Genomic DNA, 23,072 nt, shown 5'->3' with positions numbered 1-23,072 from the left:
TCAAAGAGTTTTCAACCAGATGTTATGGAGATGCATGCACACTAAGGCTCAAATTATGAATTAGATTATCTTTAATGTGTATATGCATGCTTGTACTAACCTCTTATTTTTTCAGATCTCTCTCCCAGCTGTTCCCTGTCCTAATTCCCTTCCCCCCACCTGGCTCCATCATAACTCTGTGCTATCAAAGCTTTCTGAATTGATGATGCCGGTAGGTGGGCCTTCTTGTTCAGCAGCGTGCAGACCCCAAGGAAAAGCCACTCTTACACTCTACCATCATCAAATTCCATTGCACTTTTCCTACTATGATTTGCACTAAAATAAACACCCTTATACACAACTTGAGTGATAGTGTTTTAAGTGATGAAAATGTGCAATTATGGAAACAGTAACATCTTGTGCAAATGATCTGAACACTGTGATAGCATGCAAATAATGACCTGTAGCTGCCTGTAGTCATCACATCAGTGCACAGTTCTCATAACACCAACATCTGCAAAATGAGGGGTCTGTACACAGGGTCTTGTCTCCTCCTCCTATTCATCCACAGTGGTAGGTGTGAGAAGGTAGCCTCTTTCTAGCCTTGTTACCCCCACTTTTGGCCTGTTTGTGAGTGTATGTCAGGGTGTTTGTCACTGTTTTCACTGTCTCACTGGGATCCTGATAGCCAGGCCTCAGTGCTCATAGTGAAAACACTATGTTTTCAGTATGGTTGTTATGTGTCACTGGGATCCTGCTGGTCAGGACCCCAGTGCTCATAGGTTTGTGGCCTATATGTATGTGTCACTGGGACCCTGTCACACAGGGCCCCAGTGCTCATAGGTGTGCATGTATATGTTCCCTGTGTGGTGCCTAACTGTCTCACTGAGGCTCTGCTAACCAGAACCTCAGTGGTTATGCTCTCTCATTACTTCCAAATTGTCACTAACAGGCTAGTGACCATTTTTACCAGTTTACATTGGCTTACTGGAACACCCTTATAATTCCCTAGTATATGGTACTGAGGTACCCAGGGTATTGGGGTTCCATGAGATCCCTATGGGCTGCAGCATTTCTTTTGCCACCCATAGGGAGCTCTGACAAATCTTACACAGGCCTGCCACTGCAGCCTGAGTGAAATAACGTCCACGTTATTTCACAGCCATTTTACACTGCACTTAAGTAACTTATAAGTCACCTATATGTCTAACCTTTACCTGGTAAAGGTTAGGTGCAAAGTTACTTAGTGTGAGGGCACCCTGGCACTGGCCAAGGTGCCCCCACATTGTTCAGAGCCAATTCCCTGAACTTTGTGAGTGCGGGGACACCATTACACGCGTGCACTACATATAGGTCCCTACCTATATGTAGCTTCACAATGGTAACTCCGAATATGGCCATGTAACATGTCTATGATCATGGAATTGCCCCCTCTATGCCATCCTGGCATAGTTGGCACAATCCCATGATCCCAGTGGTCTGTAGCACAGACCCTGGTACTGCCAGACTGCCCTTCCTGGGGTTTCACTGCAGCTGCTGCTGCTGCCAACCCCTCAGACAGGCATCTGCCCTCCTGGGGTCCAGCCAGGCCTGGCCCAGGATGGCAGAACAAAGAACTTCCTCTGAGAGAGGGTGTGACACCCTCTCCCTTTGGAAAATGGTGTGAAGGCAGGGGAGGAGTAGCCTCCCCCAGCCTCTGGAAATGCTTTGTTGGGCACAGAGGTGCCCAATTCTGCATAAGCCAGTCTACACCGGTTCAGGGACCCCTTGGCCCTGCTCTGGCGCGAAACTGGACAAAGGAAAGGGGAGTGACCACTCCCCTGACCTGCACCTCCCCTGGGAGGTGTCCAGAGCTCCTCCAGTGTGCTCCAGACCTCTGCCATCTTGGAAACAGAGGTGCTGCTGGCACACTGGACTGCTCTGAGTGGCCAGTGCCACCAGGTGACGTCAGAGACTCCTGCTGATAGGCTCCTTCAGGTGTTAGTAGCCTATCCTCTCTCCTAGGTAGCCAAACCCTCTTTTCTGGCTATTTAGGGTCTCTGTCTCTGGGGAAACTTTAGATAACGAATGCAAGAGCTCATCCGAGTTCCTCTGCATCTCTCTCTTCACCTTCTGATAAGGAATCGACTGCTGACCGTGCTGGAAGCCTGCAAACCTGCAACATAGTAGCAAAGACGACTACTGCAACTCTGTAACGCTGATCCTGCCGCCTTCTCGACTGTTTTCCTGCTTGTGCATGCTGTGGGGGTAGTCTGATTCCTCTCTGCACCAGAAGCTCCGAAGAAATCTCCCGTGGGTCGACGGAATCTTCCCCCTGCAACCGCAGGCACCAAAAAGCTGCATTACCGGTCCCTTGGGTCTCCTCTCAGCACGACGAGCGAGGTCCCTCGAATCCAGCAACTCTGTCCAAGTGACCCCCACAGTCCAGTGACTCTTCAGCCAAGTTTGGTGGAGGTAAGTCCTTGCCTCACCTCGCTGGGCTGCATTGCTGGGAACCGCGACTTTGCAGCTACTCCGGCCCCTGTGCACTTCCGGCGGAAATCCTTTGTGCACAGCCAAGCCTGGGTCCACGGCACTCTAACCTGAATTGCACGACTTTCTAAGTTGGTCTCCGGCGACGTGGGACTCCTTTGTGCAACTTCGGCGAGCACCGTTTTACACATCCTTGTAGTGCCTGTTTCTGGCACTTCTCTGGGTGCTACCTGCTTCAGTGAGGACTCTTTTTCTTGCTCGACGTCTCCTCTCTCTTCAGGTCCAATTTGCGACCTCCTGGTCCCACCTGGGCCCCGGCAGCGTCCAGAAACGCCAAACGCACGATTTGCAACTAGCAAGGCTTGTTGGCGTCCTTCTTGCGGGAAAACACTTCTGCACGACTCTCCAAGGCGAGAGGGATCCGTCCACCAAAGGGGAAGTCTCTAGCCTTTTTCGTTCCTGCAGAAACCTCAGCTTCTTCTGTCCAGTCGAAGCTTCTTTGCACCCGCAGCTGGCATTTCCTGGGCATCTGCCCATCTCCGACTTGCTTGTGACTTTTGAACTTGGTCCCCTTGTTCCACAGGTACCCTAGATTGGAAATCCACAGTTGTTGCATTGCTGGTTTGTGTCTTTCCTGCATTATTCCTCTAACACGACTATTTTGTCCTTAGGGGAACTTTAGTGCACTTTGCACTCACTTTTCAGGGTCTTGGGGAGGGTTATTTTTCTAACTCTCACTATTTTCTAATAGTCCCAGCGGCCCTCTACAAGGTCACATAGGTTTGGGGTCCATTCGTGGTTCGCAATCCACTTTTGGAGTATATGGTTTGTGTTGCCCCTATCCCTATGTTTCCCCATTGCATCCTATTGTAACTATACATTGTTTGCACTGTTTTCTAAGACTATACTGCATATTTTTGCTATTGCGTATATATATCTTGTGTATATTTCCTATCCTCTCACTGAGGGTACACTCTAAGATACTTTGGCATATTGTCATAAAAATAAAGTACCTTTATTTTTAGTATAACTGTGTATTGTGTTTTCTTATGATATTGTGCATATGACACTAAGTGGTACTGTAGTAGCTTCACACGTCTCCTAGTTCAGCCTAAGCTGCTCTGCTAAACTACCATTATCTATCAGCCTAAGCTGCTAGACACCCTATACACTAATAAGGGATAACTGGGCCTGGTGCAAGGTGCAAGTACCCCTTGGTACTCACTACAAGCCAGTCCAGCCTCCTACAGTAGGTATCTAAGGGACACAAGAGCGAGTAGGGTGTCACAATTTGTACAATGGAACCACCACTTCAGTGTACATAGAGCATTAATGTGATGAGACAATGGGAATGGCAATGCATGTGCAGTTTTTAGCAAGTACTCAGTTCTCGATTGTCTGAATGTTGTCCACCACCATAAAATGGTGACCGCCTGTCATGTATGTAGGGACAGGTGGAATTGAGGTAACTCCGTCAGCATTGGGCGTCATGGCAGAAGGTGGTCTTGCACCGCTGTGCTATTCCTCATTGGCTAGTATGGGGCTCTTTGGAGTGCATTGGCCAGTGGGGATCACTGGCAGCGTTGATGGTGTACAACTCCACAGATGTGACCGCCACTTTCTGTCTACAACCTCACTTGATTCCTGACTTTCCACAGGACAACACCTACACTTCGTGTGCTGCTGTGCCCTGTGTCTGGATCCTGCCATGGCCTGTGTGACTGGGGAAAGGGTCCCTGCCTTCACTTCGGAGGCGTTCGAGCACTTGGTGGATGGGGTCCTACCCCAGCTGTATTGGATTCCAGACCAACAGGTGGGTACACCTTGGGCACAATGCATGTGACAAGGTTGCATGGAGATGTGTGTGCAAGCATTGTGTCATTTGTGGGGGTATTATGTCTGGTGGTAGTATACATTGTGGGCGCCTGGTGATGTGTGTTCGAATGGAGATGGAAACGGGATTTGTGGCCCATCTGTGCGACAGGCAGGATTGTATGTGTGATGGTGTCCTCCTGTCTGTATTTCCTATGCAGGTCAGCGCCCATCAGAAGAAGGGATTGTGGTGTGCCATCACCAAGGGTAGGTGGACCCTGGGGGCCAACAGCATGCGGATCACCCATTGTAGGAAAAGGTGGGAGGACCTGAGACGCTGGGCCCGGAAGACTGCGGATGCCCAGCTGGGGATGGCCTCCCAACGAGGGCGGGGTGCCCATCGGAACCTGACCCCTGATGGCCCGCATACTGGTGGTAGCCTACCCATAGCTGGATGTGTGCTTGAGGGCATCACAGCAGCCACAAGGGGGTGAGTACAGTGAGCGTTACAATAATTATTGGTAGGTGGCATGGGATCCTTGTTGTGGGTTTCAGTTAGTGGGTGCCCCTTAATGCCAGGTTAGACATTGCAGCATGATCCAGCTCAAGGGAAATGGGTGTATTGCAAAATCAGGAAGCCTAGCTAGGTTGCAATCCATGTCAGACAGGGCTTAGTGGGTCCCAGGAGGGGTGCAGTTGGCAGTATTTGGCTCTTATCTTGCTGTGGCACCTAACCAATCTATGCCACTGCGGTTCATAGTGCACAATCCTAATCCCTGTGTGTGATGGTAATGTGTATGCCAACTGTGGTGTTGGTGCTGTAATTAACCCAGGGCTCCCTTTCTCTCCCCCCCCTTTTTTCTACTGTCTTCCTGTCCATGTGTGTATTAGCATCATCTGGTGGAGGAGCAGGGGCACCGGCTACAGAGGGAGCTCCATCTCACAGGACCCAGGAGGCAGAGTCCACTGATGCCAGGGAACCAGTGGGGCGAGGGGAGCACCACGGCGGAGACAGGAGGTGACAACACTGACTCTGATTCCTCCTCCGATGGAAGGTCCCTGGTTGTGACAGACACCTCTGGGACCACCCCAGGTACAACCGCCACCCCCCTTGCCAGCACCGCCCTCGCTGTAGCCCCCCACTGAGATGCCCGTGTCCGCTCACCCAGGAGGGTGGGCATCTCCTCGCCCCAGGCACCTCAGGCCCTGCCTCAGTGGGCACTGCTGCCCTCATTGAGGAGGCTATTGACCTCCTGAGATCCATCTCTGTAGGGTAGTCAACTATTGTGAATGCCATCCAGGGGCTGGCATCCCAGATGCAGCAATGCAATGTATTCCTGGAGGGTATCCGCAGTGTATTGGCGGCCCAACAGAGATTGTTTCAGGCTCTGGCCTACTCTCTGATGACAGCCAGTCTCCCTGTTCCTACCATCCCCCCTCCAACTACCACTTCCCAGTCTCAGTCACCTCAACCCCAACCCATCCCAGGCACACATACAGACAAGCATGCACACAAAACATCACACAAGAGTGGCACAGATAAACACAGGCAGCACATTTCAGGTGACAGGCACTCACATAAACACCAGACAGTTGCACACACAACAACATCCACTGCCTCCACTGTCTCCTCCTCCTGCCCCTCCTCCTCCCTCACAGTCACATCTGCATTGCATCAACAGCCACCACCACCATCACCACACCAAGCAGCACACACACTTCACTTGCAGATACCGCCACAGCATCCATCCACGCATCCCCTGTGTCGTCTCCCACCCTGTCTGCCTCCCTCCTAAGAGACACATACACATTCACTCAGACTACAAACAGCCATCCACCTCACATCAGCACACTGCCCATGCACCGACACCCAAGTCCAGCAAATGTATACCTCCAACAACCACTCCGTTACCTCCACACCCATCCCTCCTCCCTCATCCTGCCCCACTGTTCCTATGAAGCTTTTCCTTGCCCAACTTGACCTCTTCCCTCCCCCTTCACACTGCGTCCTGCCCGTAAGAGCAGGGTTCCAATGACCCAGCCCAGCATTTCAGCCAAACACTCTGCCACTTCTCCCATCATATCAACAGCTGCTGGCACAAAGTGGCCCCAGAGTGTGAGGGCTGCCACTCCTACTATGGGCACAACTCCCCCTCAGAAAGGGAGGACTAGGGTGGTGAAACCCAAGGGACATGAGATGAGGACAGTGGAGGCACCTCCTAGTCGTGGAGGCAAAAAAGGGAAGGCTCTCACTCCACCGCCCAAGAAAGGGAAGGATCCCACACCACCACCCAAAAAGGGGAAGGATCCCATACCACCAGCCAAAAAAGGGAAGGATCCCACACCACCAGTCAAAAAAGGAAGGTTCCCACTCCACCAACAAAGAGAGGCAAGAGGGTCCCCTCCATCAGCAGTGGGCAAGGAGCCCTCTCCTCCAGCTGAGGCAGGCAGGCACACCTCCACCAGCAGTGGGCACGGAGCTCTCTCCTCCAGCTGAGGCAGGCTGGGTGACACCTCCACCAGCAGTGGACATGAAGATCTCACCTCCAGCTGAGACACAGCAGCCCTCACCTCCAACTGAGACACAACAGCGCTCACCTCCAGCTCAGACACAGCAGCCCTCACCTCTAGCTCAGACACAGCAGCCCTCACCTCCAGCAGAGGACATGTAGGCCACCCTCCAGGGGCTGCAAGTTTCGTACCTCAGAGGCTGTGACCTTGCACTCCCCAGCAAGGAGAAATGGGCAAGGAGTCCCCTCCAGAACCAGTGGGCAAGTTCCCCACCTCAGAGATTGTGATCCCCAAACAAAGAGAAATGGGCATGGAGCCCCCTTCAGAAGCAGTGGGCAAGTTCCCCACCTCAGAGACTGTGAACTTGCACTCCCCAGTAAAGAGAAAAGGGAATGGGGCCCCGTCCAAAACCAGTGGGCAAGTTCTCCACCTCAGAGACTGTGACCTTGCACTGCCCACCAAAGAGAAATGGACATGGAGTTCCCTCCAGAACCAGTGAGCAGGCTCCCCACATCAGAGACTGTGACCTTGCACTCCCCAGCAAACTGAAATGGGCATTGAGCCCCCTTCAGAACCAGTGGGCAAGTTCCCCACTTCAGCTGACGTGCCCCCCACCACCCTTCCCCTGAGGTGCATGCCCATTTCCAACATGATACCCCTGCACAGTGTAGTGCAGATATTGTCAGGAAAAGAATTGGGGCTTGGACTGTGCCCTGTGGCCATGTGGGCCTTTTGTACTTTGGACTGGCCATTGGCCCTTTATGGACATTTACTCCATTTTTTTTTCACATAGACAATATGGTGGCTGTTGGCATCAAATTACAATATCATTTGTACCTAAATGTGGTCCTTGCATTATTATGACATGTGTCCAGTGACATTGGTTTTCCTCTGCAGCTGGTTGTGTGTATGGTGTGTGTGTGAATGGTGTGTGTTGTGCGTCTGTGTGTCACTCTCCTTTTCCTCCCTCCCTTGTGTGTTAGGTGGCTGTACTCACCGTCGTCGTCTTCGTTGGCGTTGGTGCTCCAGGTGGAGAATGGCGTAGAAGAGCATCTGGATGATTTGTAGTTCTGGTTCCATGGCTGCGGTGGTCTTCTCTGGCTCCCTGATGGTGAGTCTTTCGTTTTCTGTACTATGTTTCCGCCAGGCTTTTGATGGCATTGATAGCCCCCCCCGGAAATCCTGGCGGTTTGCTATGTCATAATATGGTGGGTGGTACCTTGTCTTCCTCCTGGCTGTGAGGGTCTACCACTGTGGTTAGTGGTGTTAACGCCCTGGCGGTTGGTGTGGTACATTAGCTGTCTATGGGAGGTATCACCGCCATGGTCATAATTTGGCAGTAATTACCACCAGCCTCTTGGCGGTATTACCGCCACTTTAACGGTCCCCGCCATTGTCATAATGACCACCAGTGTGTAAAAAAGATGTCTGTTTGGGAAATGCCCTGTAATTCACTTGCTAGTATGGGGACCCCAGGATTCAGAGAGGAGCAAATAACCACGGTTTCTCAACACCTTATCTTGTGCCCATTTTGGAAATACAAAGGTTTCATTGATATCTATTTTTGACTCTTTATATTTTACCAAATCAATTGCTGTATACCAAGTATAGAATGAAAACCCATTAAGAGGAGCACTGCATTTATTGGCTCTGGGTGCCTAGGGTTCTTGATGAACCTACCAGCCCTGTATGTCTCCACAACCAGAAGAGTCTAGCAGACGTAATGGTATATGGCTTTTGAAAATCTGAGACTGCAGGACGAAGTTACAGAGTAAAACGTGGAGACATATGGCTGTTTTTTTTTTACCTCAATTTCAATATTGTTTTATTTCAGCTGTTATTTTCTGTAGAAAAACCTTGTAGGATATACACTTATGACCCCTTTCTGAATTCAGGATTGTATCTACTTTTCAGAAGCGTTTAGCTATCTGGGATCCAGCATTGGTTTCACACCAATTTCTGCCACTAACTGAAAGGAGGCTAAAACACAAAAAATAGTAAAAATGGGATATGTCCCAGTAAAATGCCAAAATTATGTTGAAAAATGTGGTTTTCTGATTCAAGTCTGAAAGTTCCTGAAAGCTGGTAAGATGGTTATTTTAGCACTGCAAATCCTTTGTTGATGCCATTTTCAGGGGAAAAAACACAAGCCTTCTTCTGCAGCCCTTATTTCCCATTTTTAATTTCTTTGTCTCCTCCAGGGTAACCCACAAACTCTGAGTACCTCTGGAATCCCTGGGATGTTTGAAAAAAGGATGCAAATTTGGCATGGGTAGCTTATGTGGAAAAAAAAGGTTATGAGGGCCTAAGCACAAACAGCCCCAAATTGCCAAAAAAAGGCTCGGCACAGGAGGGGAAAAGGCCTGGCAGCGAAGAGGTTAAGTGCACGTTCAGAGACATTAAACGTCTATGTAAGCTCAGACACATACAACAGCACACACGTATCGGGTAGATGTAAAGTAGACATACTAATTCACATCAATGTATTCGAAACATGTACAATAAAATGTAGTCTATAAACTACCAAATTTAAGAACCACACAAAATTTGTTAAACGCACTATATAAGTTACTCTATTTTCATCTCATTAAAGTGATATTGTAAAACATATCCGTAAGTATGAAATATTTGTACCTAAATGGTTTTCTTTAAACCTTATTGGCACAGACCTGTCCATTTTTCACCACTAGTCTTGATACATGGTCTTACGGGCTATGATTTTATAAACTGAACTTCCAGGATTCGGTTCACACACTCCAATGAAACTCGTTTTTGCTAACTAGAGCAAGAATCAATCTAGTTTTAAGACAGTTCATTCACTCCTAAATACCAAATTATCTTTTCATATATTCTGCCCCACTTATTCTCTGCAGCATTGAGGTCTACTTCTAATTTAATCCTCTTTTCTCATATAAACAACTCCAATTGTTGGCAAATGGTACACTACAGCACATCTATAGACACACAGATTGATACAATCAAAAATGTGACTACCTTTTCACAGAGAGATCATTAGCTGTACAATGACCAATGTCCACAGTTCCAACAGCACCTATGCAGGCAGTCATCAAGACATGCCGTCGTACATAGAGCCCTAAAGTCATACATGTACCTATGAACACACCAACACATATTGGTTTGTAGAGGCAACAAACACATATATTCCCATACAACCCACATACACTCACACATGACAAAGGCAGACACAAATAGACAGGTGGAAAATCATACCTACAAGAAGATAGAGGAAAATGAGTGATGGAATGAGTATTCTCTTGATGGATGTAGACTTCATGTTGACAGTGTTTTTCTTCTGCCAATGGTTTGTGTAAGGGTATTTTCCAGGGCCTTGTTTACAAGCCCCTAGTGGCACACTTCGCCACCAGAGTGTAATTTTTTGTGGTGCTCTGGTGGTGCAGTATGCTCTTACATAATTTCAAGGCCATGCAAAGTCACCTTGCATAACTTTTCATGACCTTGTAAATGTGGCCCCCTTTTACGCATAACTCTGCATAACTGGGGGATCCACAGGTGTTGCTTTAGGTGTTCTCATGCGACACCCATGGAATCTGATACATTCTAAGATTCACAAGGCTGGGAATGCTTCAGATTTCTATGCCACCACAGGGGTGGCATTAACGTGGCGCAACAGGGAGAAGTAACATTATTTCTCCAAATTTTTTCCTCTTTTTATGTGTGCAGCATTCTGTAGAACACATAGAAAGAGGACAATGCCATTAGTGATTGTTTTTGTGCAGAAAGGTGTCCCTTTCCGCATATAAACAATCATCCCTGCAACACATGCACCCTGCACCAATCGTGCAAGGGTGCCTGCGTTGGTGCTGGGTAGCAGTTTGTGCACCAGCAGAGAAAAAAGTACAGGGATGCACTGCTTCCTTGCACTTTCTAAATGACACAGCGTGGCACAGCAAGATGCTGCCTGGAGAACATGGAGATTTCTAAAATTTCTAATTACACTTCAGTTTCCAACCATTAAGGTTTCAAGGTTTCATTGCCTGTATAATATAAACATTTACAGTTGAAAATTTGATAAGCTGATATTGTTTTATTTTCCTACATGTATATGTATTTTAGCGTTTTCAGCAATCTACATTAATGAACAAGAATTGGCAAGTCCAATACGTCTTGCTTATAAATCAAAGTGCATATTTATTGTTTATTTATGTGGATGAGTTTGAAGAATGTTCTAATTATTCAGCGATTGAATCAATGAGCAGATGAGTCAGTTGTTGCCAGTCAAACATTTGGTGAGTAATTGGGAATACCTGTATCTCCTTTTGAGTAAGCGTTTTCACATGTATATTAACTTTAAGATGTTAACTCGTACAAAACATATTCTGTCAATTCATAATTAGTCAGAATGTCGAAGGTTGAAAGACCACTGAAATATGTGGTTACTATAACCCTTACAGTTGTTACTTATATACCCCGGTCTGTTATTATGTCTAAAAATATTGATTTGTATTTTAAATGTAACACACTTTTGATTGAACTTGTAATTCTCCGTCTCTCAGATTGCAGTAACTGAACAGCTTACTCAACAATGCAAAAGATAAAGCTTTTTCTAAATGAGATAAAGGTGAATCACTCTATGATAGAAAAGAAAAAGAAGTAACTGATTCGTGGAGGGTCCTGACCATTTGCAGACATTACAATTCGGACACTGGAGATGTTGGCACAGTTGAAGGTATGTCATCAACTGCACTTTTAGGAACAGCGCCATCATCATACCATAAACTGTTCACACTAGTACAGGATCTCCACACATGGCAATATATATGGGCAATTTTCAAAACACAGTATCCATTTTACCAGCATTGGGGTCCATCATAAAGAGTCTTATGATGCTTTCTGAGTCATTAACAGAGCAATTGAATAAAGTAATTTTTTTACTTGAAGAACTAAATAATCAGATAAACTGCAGAGTGTTTGTCAATCTAAGAGGAAAACCATTGACTAAATTCAAAAATGGTTTTTGGTCTCAAAAAAGCACATATTTTCAAAAGTACTAACTGGCACTGAAGGGAACTACATTGTGTGTATGTGCTCCTGGTGAAAGGCAGCATGCCAACATTTATAGTGAAGTTAGCTGATGGCTGAAGTGGGTTGCAGCACTGCCCCTTGATGCATGCTAGAGTGGCTTGGAGAAAAATAAAATTCACACAGCCACAGACAAGTTGAAGTTTGGCTGAAAATCCATATAGGTAACTATGTCATACACATAATAAAAATTAAAAAAAAAGCCAATCCTTCTGCTATTGACAGCCAGCCTCTTGACTATGAGAAAAAAGGAAATAATGTAAGAAAGCAAGAAAGAAGGTGAGAAAGAAAGAGGGAAAGAAGGAAAGAAAGAATGAAGGAAAGAACATAAGCAAAAATGAAATAAAGAAGGAAAGCAAGAAAGAATTGAAGGAAGGATGGAAAGATGGCACAAAGAAAGGAAAGAACGAAAGAACAAAAGAAATGAAGAAAGGAAGGAAGTATGAAAGACAGAAAGAAAGAAGGAAAGGCAGAAGGAAAGACAGGAGGAATGAAAGAAGAAAAAATAAAGAAACAGAAGAAAATATGGAAGAAAGAAAGAAAATAAGAAAAAGAAAGAAAGAATGAAAGACAAATGAAGAAATAAAGACAATGAGAGAGAAGGACAGAAAGAACAAAGGAAGGGAATAAAGCATGAAAGAAGGAAAGGAAGTAAGGAGGTTGAAAGAAGGAAAGAAAATAAGGAGTAAAAGGGGCAAGAAAGATGGACAGAAGAAAGGAAAGAAAGATGGAAAGAGAATAATTAAGAAAGGTGGAAAAAAGAAGAATAGAGAAAATGTAAAGAAAGATAGAAAAAATAAAAGAACAAGAGATGAACTAGGGAAAGAAATCAAATCAAATCAAATCAATTCATTAACATTTATAAAGCGCGCTACTCACCCGTGCGGGTCTCAAGGCGCTAGGGGAAAAAAGGGGGGGTTAACGCTGCTCGAACAGCCAGGTCTTTAGGAGTCTCCGGAAAGCGGAGTGGTCCTGGGTGGTCCTGAGGCTGGTGGGGAGGGAGTTCCAGGTCTTGGCCGCCAGGAAGGAGAAAGATCTCCCACCCCCCGTGGAGTGGCGGATGCGAGGGACAGCAGCAAGTGCGAGGCCAGAGGAGCGCAAGTGGCGGGTGGGGACGTAGAAGCTGAGGCGTCTGTTGAGGTATTCCGGTCCCTTGTCGTGGAGGGCTTTGTGTGCGTGGATGAGAAGTCGGAAGGTGATCCTTTTGCTGACTGGGAGCCAATGCAGGTGTCTCAGGTGTGCGGAGATGTGGCTGCTGCGGGGTACGTCTAGGATGAGGCGGGCCGAGGCGTTTTGAAAGAAAGAAAGGAAAAAAGAAAGAAGGAAACAAGAAAGAAAGAAAGAAAGAAAGAAAGAAAGAAATTATAACAAATAATTTAAAACAGCATTGGCAGAGGTTAGGATCTGATAATGCATGGAATGTGGCTGGGCCCATATCTAGTAGGAGGGTCCTGCTTTTACCCCAGGCTCTAAACCCAAAGGCAACACTAAAGTAATTGTAAAGTAAAATCTAAATCACTGGTACTGAAAGGAACTACTTTGTCTGCAGATGTGCTCGTCAAGTTAATCAGTTGCTGTAGCAGGGTCACCCATTGCCCCATGTTGTATGCTGAAGTGGGCAGAAGAAAATGTGAATGACACATAAACAGACCAATGCATGAGGAGAATTAGCTGAAAGCCACTTTAAGTAAGTATATTATACATATAATTTAGTTAAATCAAAAGGTCTTGGATAACAAAAGACCTAACAATAGACACTACTATTGAAAGTTCCCTATTTGCTGAGCAATATAAATATGGACTTTGGTCAAAGCCAACCGGTATCTCTTTAAATTGGATGACATAATTGGTCTCTTAAGACTGCTATCAGTTATTAGTGCAATTACACTGAAATATCCAACAGATTGATTTGATCCAAGCCAAAGCCACATAGGAAATAGCTTGGAGGAGCAGTAGCTGAATTAAAATCTCTGAACCTTCATATCTAGAGTAATTTGGCACTGCAGTGACAATAGAGGGTGAGACTAAGACAAGCTGGGTGAAATTAACTCTGACAATGAGCATGAATTAAGTTACAGTAATGATAACATGGGTGATGAATAACTTTGTAGTTTATCTCAGTAAAAATAAATTAAAAACAAAAAAGTGGAATTGTCATGGGTAAAGAAATGTCCCGTATGTTAGTAATAAGTTAACTTTGATGGTAAGCCCTATCCAATATTTAGTAAACAAAATAAGTGCAATGAAGCTAAGTGATGCTCATCTTGAGATGTGAGGTGATAGCACAACTAAAGAATTTAACAAAGTCCTATTAAGGATAAGAAACATATATTAATAAAGAAAGAGTGTTTATATGGTGAAAAAGCCTTAGTTATGGTTCCCCCCAGCGACCAAGGGTATTGTTAGATCAACTCAACCTAGTAGCAAAAAAATAATGACTATTAGGGGTGATGACAACTCATTTCCACAGGGAAAATGAAATTATCAATCTGTTTCAAAAGTCAAATAAACCCAGAGAATGTTTATTTCAGATGACAATAGTCATGCTTCAACCCCTGACTCACCCACAATATTGAGTGATCCAAATGTAACAACATGAACATTTAAAGTAAGGAGTGAAGAGGTTGGTGACAAGCAAACAATGAACTTTGGGAAATCCAGGGAAGTAATTTAAGGCTTACTTCTCTTAATCTGACTGAAAAACTGTCCTAAACAGTAGGTGTTTGAAACCATGGAGAAAATCTTCTAGTAATGTTTTAGATACTCAGATTCCACTAAACTAGATTTTATTCTGAGATATATCCACCTTAGGCAGCTCATGACATTCTAAAATGGGAATACACAGTGAGACTTCTAATACTTTTTTGAGAAAATTCTACTTTCAAAGAAAGTAGTACTACTAAAATCAAAAGGCATTGAAAATGTCCAATTGATACCTGACCCGAAAAATGATAGGGAATTTTCAAGAGTCACTTCAGCTAGCAAACAAACTGTAGGAAACATATGTCTTTACAAAGAGTAATTGAGAAGTATTGCAGTTTTATTATGAAATGAACTCCGGTCAAAAGAACTAAAGATGTTTAGGTTTAATTACAAAAGAAGTCATCTGAAAGAAACCAGAATGTGAAGTCTTCTAAAGATTTGAGGTTAAGAAGAACATGAGCACAAAGTGATAGGTAACCTGATAAGTATAGTAAAAAAATATATAACTATTGCAAATCCACTAAAGATCATGATCACTCAGAAAGAGTAAAACAGATCTATAAAGGTGAATACAGATGATGAAGGGTGGATCATTCAATTGATAAGGTGGGGTCTTGCTGATCCTATGGCTGAAAATATCAAGGATAAATAAAGAGATAAGATGAAATGATGGCGTTTTTAGTCAGCATAATTTTATGCTTTCAAGTAACTTGGAAGTGCAAAACATATCCATTGAAGAATGGAATTATCTTTTGAAAGTTGGCAATCAAGGGCCCCTGAGATATGCCTAAGGGTGGACTATGTGCTATGCTCCATACCAGAATGTAACAAAAGGGTAAAATAATCCAACACAATCTAGCCATCACTTAGCAGTTGACTTCTCACCTAGGGGTGCTAGTATTTCAATTAGCAAAATACATTTTTTGCTAGCTATGATGGGGTATTGATGCAAACTCGAAGTAGTGTTCAGTGAAATAGAATCCTTGACCACCTAACATGTTCAGTCTTTCATTATGTTAACCAGTGAATTTAATGTCATTCTATTTGTCGGTGATTTGTCATTAAGACAAGATATGGAAAGGAAGTACAAGTGTTATCATATACCAGGTAAATTTCCTTACGTCAAAGGAAAACTGGAACTGATCAGTTGATTGGATCATGAGGCTTTATTATATTAACAGATGTTTTAGCTATCACAACACTGCATATCACATACAGATCTCAATTGGGTGCTGATTATACTTTTGAACATCTAGCTAATTTTCATCAAGTAACATATTAGGAGATAAACGTACATATGGAAATTGCCCATTTCTCTCATCCATGTAGAGTGCCTTCCATACTGATGGTAGTCCAATAGCAAGAGTTTGCCATTGAACAAAAAAATTGTAAGCTAATTAAATGAAATTTAGTGGTAACCACCTGCGTGCATTAGACGACCAGGAGCCTTCTGACACACAGCATAGAAATCCCTCTGGTGCATGCACCAGAAGTATTTTCTTCTGCCAAAAAAACAGCCTTGGGAGCTGGGAAATAGTTTTCCCAGCTCTGGTAGCCGTTTTTGGTTTTCAGTGAAATGATGATCATTGCGCATAGCGTGTTGACACCATTTCACTTTAAGCAAAAGTGAAATGAGCCGATCGGCACATCTCACTTTCACTGCCTTTGTGCTTGGGGGTTATCTCAGCCTCCTGAGCTTCTAGGCAGTTTGAGAGGTATCATTGGAAAGTGGAGAATCGTCCCTTTCTAATGGTATCCTTACCTAGTGGAGCCCTGCAAAGGGATTGCCACAGTAGCGGGATCCCAAAGAAGGGATCTATTCCACTAGGCAACAGGGAGGTAGGAGCAGCCCCTTGAGCAAGGGATTTTGCCCCCCCCATATCATGTTGCCCAATTCAATCATTCTGCCCCCCTCCACGGGGCATATGGCAGCAATAGCCCCCCCCCCCCAGGGGGGGCAGAAAGCCCACTAGGCAGGGATAATTTTTCAAACCTGGGGATGGGCCTGCCCAAAATGGGCATGCCAATGTCCTCATCCACCTGAAACACAAAAACAGTTTTTCTGCCCGCCTGGGGAGCAGATGGGGCATTAATCCTCAATGCCCTCCTGATGGTGTATAAAGCCCAATGGGCTCCAAGTATTTTTTTTTTTAAATCTTGGGTTGGGGGCTGCCCACAAATTGGCATGCCAATGCCCCAACCCACTAAACACACAAAACAAAATTTCAGCCTCCCATGGGGGCAGAAGCCCCCAATCTGCCCCTCATGGGGGCAGAAATCCTACTAGGCACCAAGGATTATTTTGTTTCCAAACCTAGGGATGGGGGCTGCTCAAAATGACCATGCCAATGCCCCCACCTACCCCCAAACACAAAAAGCAGTATTTTCTGCCCCCAGGAGGCAAATGGGACATTAGCCCCCCTCGCTGCCCCATTGTGGGGGCAGAAATCCCACTAGGCCAGCTGAGGTAGAGTTGAAAATCTAGAGCTATCAACATCGGAAAATGAGGGCAGTTTTCACTGGAAAAATGCACTGTTTCCATGTTGAATTTTGGGCTGTTTCAGCTTGCGGGGACTAGGTATATTCACACAAGTGAAGTTCAGTTTTTTTCTGGAGACTTGGAGGAATACCATGTGGAATGAAGTTTTTGGCTTGTCACAGATTACAGAACTTTCGATCATAGAAAACTGGTAAAACATTGATTTGTTAGACAAAGTTTGAGGTTTGCAAGGAATTCTGGGTTACAAAATATAGCCCACTTTGGATTTCCCTAGGTATCTAGTTTTCAAAAATATACAGGTAGGCTAGGTTTCCCAAGGTGCTAGCCTAGCTAGCGTCCAAAATCTAGAACTACCCACATCGGAAAAAGAGGGTCAGTTTTTGTTGGAAAAATGTGCTGGGTCCATGTTGCGTTTTGGGTAATTTCCTGCCACAGGCACTAGGTCTACACAAGTGAGATACCATTTTTATTGGCAGACTTGTGGGAACATAGAATAGTAGAATATATGTGCAGCGCCACATTTCTTAAATCAGCCCCATGTGTGGTCCTTACAGACATTATGTTAATGAACCTTGCAATAAAAAGCTGCCCTTTCTCTCTCCCTGCAGACTTGAGTCCTGCGAAAATCATGTCCATGTCTCCTGCAGGAGCTCCTAAAGCTACTTAACTCATCACTCACTGAGGACACTGTTCCTGCAATGTGGAAATTAGTGAATGTAAAGCTTAAACTGAAAAAATCCTCCCTAGAAGCTGAGAGTCTCAACAAACGTAGCCTATGTCTTTACTTCCCTATAAAACGGAGAGTAAACACTGAACAGCCCAGTCCCAGCAGTGGACATGGACACCTCTGTCACTAGGAGGAGGAATGATGAAGACAACATTCCAAACTGTCATTTGCACCGGGAGCCCCTTTGCGCGTGTTTTAGTCAGTAGTGAAGTGATTGCATCGTTCCACAGGTATGTAATATGTGTGAGCTCGAGCTTGAGCAACTAGCGGCATCCAGGGTACACTAGCTGATCAATCTGTCTGAGTAAAAAGTCACCTCGGATCATTGACGCTCTTTTGCGTAGTTAACATGAAAATGGAAAAAATAATGAATGCGCCTGGGAGATTCAATAGAGTGCTGGGCTCAGCATCTGTTGCACGCGTTTAACATCAGGTTAGAGGTGTGACTCCCACCAAATATCCTCCTGAGGTCTGTGGAATGAGGACCACGGATACGTGTCATTTATAACGCTTATGATTGATATGAAAAGTGGGCGACATGTTCTCTGGAGTGTCCTACATAAAATATCGTATTTTCATACAGTTTCTGGACCAGGCCAAGCCCGAACTTTAAACAAATGGATGTACTCCGAGACCCCATGAAGTGAAAATGTGAGCATTCATTGGCACATCATGTTAAAGAAGCCACGCTTTCACTGCTAAAAACTAGCACAGCAGACGTATCTCTTCGGCATGTTCTGTCACTATATATTGTACTCTATATGCAAATTAGTCAGACTCCTCTTGTTTAAAAGGCTTGAGAGGGTCTCAGTGACGCCGACATCTCAGGGGCTGAGACAGTAAGCAAAAGGAGCCGAGATCATTCCAGAAAAACATGAGTCCTGTGCACTTGTGCCTGTGTGTTCTTCTTTTTGCATCAGGTACGGAGTTCATTAAGACTGTAGAAACTTATTCATGGGTTATTTTGTGTGTTTAATGTTATTATTTTTAAATCTCCAGGTGTTCTGTGCCAGGTGACGCTGCTGGAGTCCGGCCCTGGGACTGTGAAGCCCTCGGAGACCCTTAAACTGACCTGTAAAGTCACCGGTTTCTCCATCACCACAAGCGGTTACTGCTGGTACTGGATCCGGCAACCTCCCGGGAAGGGGCTGGAGTGGTTGGGAGGAATCTGTTATGAAGGCAGCACATACTACTCCGAGTCTCTCAAGAGTCGGCTGTCAGCCACAAGAGATACATCTATAAATGAATTCTATCTGCAGATGAGTAACATGAGAGCAGAGGACACGGCCACGTTTTACTGTGCTCGAGAGTCACAGTGTGAGGAAGGAAGTCAGAGCTCTTACAAAAACTACACTGGAGCATCTCAGGGGATTTGCGTTTAGCAGATTGATCTTCCATGCACTGACAAACCGGGCTGAAAAAGTCTAAAGTTTGACTTTATAATATAAATTTACTCCAAGTTTCACTTGAAAATACTTTCGTAAAAATCTTCTAGTCCAGAATGACTAAGACATTCAAAGTGGTGGTGTGAACCAGTTAGTGTAACAGACACACTGGTTAGCTGTGACCATCTGAACAATTATTAGAACGTTCTTTGCTGATTCTGTCTGCAGGCCACCATGAAAAGTCTCATGAATAAAACTTTAAAGTCAGATCTTGACAGAGTTTGAGAAGGTGAGTCTATGGCTGCCAAATAAGCCAGTTAAATTTAAGGAACACTGGGAAACAAGCATTTGTAATGCAATGGGTCTTGCGTTTCCTCGAGTTAAAGCCATTAGCGTTGTAAATTCCTAACTGGTTTTTCTTGCCACATAAATTGAAAATGAAAAGTAAAACAGTTGACATAAGCGAGCCAATTCAAAGGGTCATGGCCGCCATAAGCCTAAAAGCGAAGGAGAGACAAAAAAGGAAAAAAAAAGTTTGCTTGCAGTCAAACATATAGGCAAAAGTGCAATTATCCATGACAGGGTCGATAGCCAAGGCGGTAACAAAACTGCCCCAAGGAGGGACAAATGTAAAGCATTTACCAATGATAACAAAGGATTTTTAAAAAGGCAAGCCAATGAACGAGTGATTGTGCTGGGCATGCGGTGGTCGTGGTTAAAAGCCCACAGATAGATTACAACACATCAAAGTACTTGCACGCTCAACCTAAAAAGTGTAGGAATGCGTCACTGAGACAAAGTGAGCACATTTCATTCTGCTCAACTCGCACACCAGATCCAGCTTATTAATGACCAACAGACCAGAGATCCGACCGGATCCCCCTCTTTTCTAGCAGTGTATATAAATGTTTCCTGTATGTTCCTGTTATAGATATTTTGAGGCCAATTGACAGAGGCATTTAATACTAAGTGAAGCAGCACTACTGGAATCATAGTGAACGTCCTCATAAATGGCTTTGTCAATTGATCCCATCACGGTTAACTTTAAAATATTTTGGTGGATGGAATCCTGTGCTGAAAGTTTCCTTTTATTACTAAGGTAGGTTTACCTGCGAGCAAACAATATCAAATCTGACGGCAGAGGCACTTACCGCTGCTATTTATATCAGCATTTTAAATGTCGCTGAACAGGGATGCCAGCCCTTATTGGTGGAGGTGCATGCTACAAAATTACAGATGACAGAGGGAGGGGCATACCTCACTGAAGAAGGGCTTTCTGTACCCTGTCCTCTTTACTGGGAAGTTCTGTAGCACAAGGGCTGGATTTTGGGCAGTGCAACTGGTGCAGCCAGACCTGGTGCAGACCTTTGGGTAAGGGGGCTCTGTGTTTAAAAATAACTTATCAGTTTACAAGCCCCTGCTGTAGAATTCTTTGTGTGTCCAGATGTTTTCAGGCAACAATAATAATGTTCCTACTGGAGAGAAATCCCAGTTTTGTCTAGTGGCAGTTTTGACTCATCATAAAGTAGCGCAGAGGGTTAATGTGCCTGCTGCAAAGAACGTGTATCATGCAAATCACAGAACAGAGTGTGAGTGAAATACGAGTAGTGCTAAGAAAATATGAAATTCATGTCAGAGAGGGGCTATGAAGAAATGATGGGCACTGCTGGAGGTGGTAGTGAGGGAATTTGTGGAGAAGGTCATGGAGGGTGCGCCAACAAAGTCTGTTGCAGCGGGCACCATCAGTACTAAAACCAGCCCTATAGTAGTACCACATAAGGGAAAAGCTGTAACCTACACACAGAAACAGTTAATTAATAAATGGAGCCTCACCTTGCACCAGCGCTTGGAACGAATTAGAAAGTACAGCAGAAATATGTGTGTTCTTCAGCTTGCAGGTTTGATCCTGTCAGGCCTACTTAGCCTTTCATCTTTTCAAGTTTGGTACAATGAGCATCATCCTCATTTAGGTACTAAATCGCTATACATAAAAAGTCCCAGGGAATGCGCTTTAACTGAGAAATATAGTAATAAGTTGATACATGTCAACACTGCTAACTTAGTCTGAAAAATCCAGATTTTTAAGGTAAAAATTAAACTATTTCAGCTGTCTCTCTACTAAAACCTTTTTATCCATACCTCCCAACTATGGTTTGCCAAAAGTTGGCCTGTGCGCCAATAATTATTACAGGAAAAGGGCTTTGGCAGGAGTTTATTGTGGATTAGGAAGGATTTATGAATAGACTGTTGAGTAAGGGAGGATTTATGAGTGCGGGCCCAGGAAAGCCAGAGTTACATAACATTTTGACCCTATGTCATCTGGACTGAAATGGGGTTAAATTAGAAGAAATTAGTGATTTAGGAGCAGAAACACTCAGTTAAACATTCAACCAGTGAAATTGCATTGTAATGAGAAATACAGGGCTTAGAGAGAGACAGCTCAGTGGAATTGATTTACACTGTATGGGGTGAAAAGGCTATCCCAATCTCCAGGCAATGCTTGTCTGAGAGCAATGGAATGCTTGATTATTTTTTTTAAAGAATTAGTTTAGCTTCAGTTTGTTTTACCGTTGTCCTTATGAGCCTTGGCAGCCTGAGTTTCCTCCTAGCAGCAACCCATGGACACAGAAAAGTGAACTTCCTCCTTTAGTGCTCTGTCAGCTCTACAGGTTTCATGCAGTGCCCTGTCAGTGCCACAGAACCAAAGCAGTGCGGGATGTCTCTGGTAGTGCCAGATTGCTATGCTTTACGACTCGAGCAGTGTGAGCTTCCTCTAGCTGTGCCCGGTCAGTGCCCTGGGTCTGCAGCAGTACTAGTTATCTCCATCAGTTCCCTGTCATTGCTGCAGGAACTGTGCTGAACTGGCATCTCCGGCACTCTAGCATTCTCGCACTGTCAAATGGGCCAGCTAAAAAGGGTCTGAGTGTGGACTGTTTTTTTGGCCCGGTATGCCCAAATATAAACTTCCCACACACTGGCTCTTTCAAACTGGCCCATTTGGCAGACTTCCCAAGACGTCAAGTCCAACACTGATAGGGCCTCAGCCGTACGAGTTATCTCTGGCAGCACCCAGTCATTGCTATGTTATAGCAGTGTGAACTTCCTCTAGCTGTACCCAGTCAGTGCTCTGGATATACAGCAGTGCAAGATTCCTTTAGCAGTGCCCTATCTGTGCGTTAGGGCTCCAGCAGAATTATTTGACCCTTGCAGTGCCCAGCTGGTGCTGTAGAAACATAGCAGTACAACGGAGGTCTGCCAGTATTAGAGTGCAAGCTTCATCTGGCAGTGCCCTGGCTCTACCAATGTTAGTTTCAGTCTGCAGTCCCCGTTCAGTGCAACATGACACCAGCAGAGCCAGTTTCATCTAGTAGTCCGTAGTTAATAGTGTAGTAGTATAAGGAGCACTATCTCAGACTTATGTGCAGAAACCATTTAGGACGTCATTCAGAACAACTGGAATGAAAACTTACGTGTCAGCTGGTAATCATGTCTTTCCCTGTCTTTTTCCTGTTAGTATGTTATGCTATATTATGGTATTAACATTAGCATAACACATGCTGCTGGTGGAATGTGGTGCCAGGCATTAGCAAGGAGCACCCATTTATCGATTTGAAATGGGCCACTCTTTATCTTCAGCTGGGTTTGAGTTGTGAACACCGAGCCTTCAAGTGTTTTACCCACACACGTTTTTGGCAGGACAAAACCTGACCAGTGTGAACGTGGAAAAAGTTCCAGAATGGAAGGAAAACCTGCAGAAATCAGTGTAGAAACAACAATTTCTGTAGTGATTGCTGGGCACATAAACTGAAAATGAAAAGTAAAACACTTTCACATAAGGGAGCTGACGGAAACAGAAGTTCACTAGCAGTGAAACGTATCAGCAAAAGTGCAATTATCCATGTAACCAGCAAAAGTGCAAATA

Source organism: Pleurodeles waltl, chromosome 6 (assembly GCF_031143425.1).
Source record: "Pleurodeles waltl isolate 20211129_DDA chromosome 6, aPleWal1.hap1.20221129, whole genome shotgun sequence".
Classification (NCBI taxonomy): domain Eukaryota; kingdom Metazoa; phylum Chordata; class Amphibia; order Caudata; family Salamandridae; genus Pleurodeles; species Pleurodeles waltl.
The sequence above is the reverse complement of the archived record's forward strand: the minus strand, read 5'-3'. Positions refer to the sequence as shown.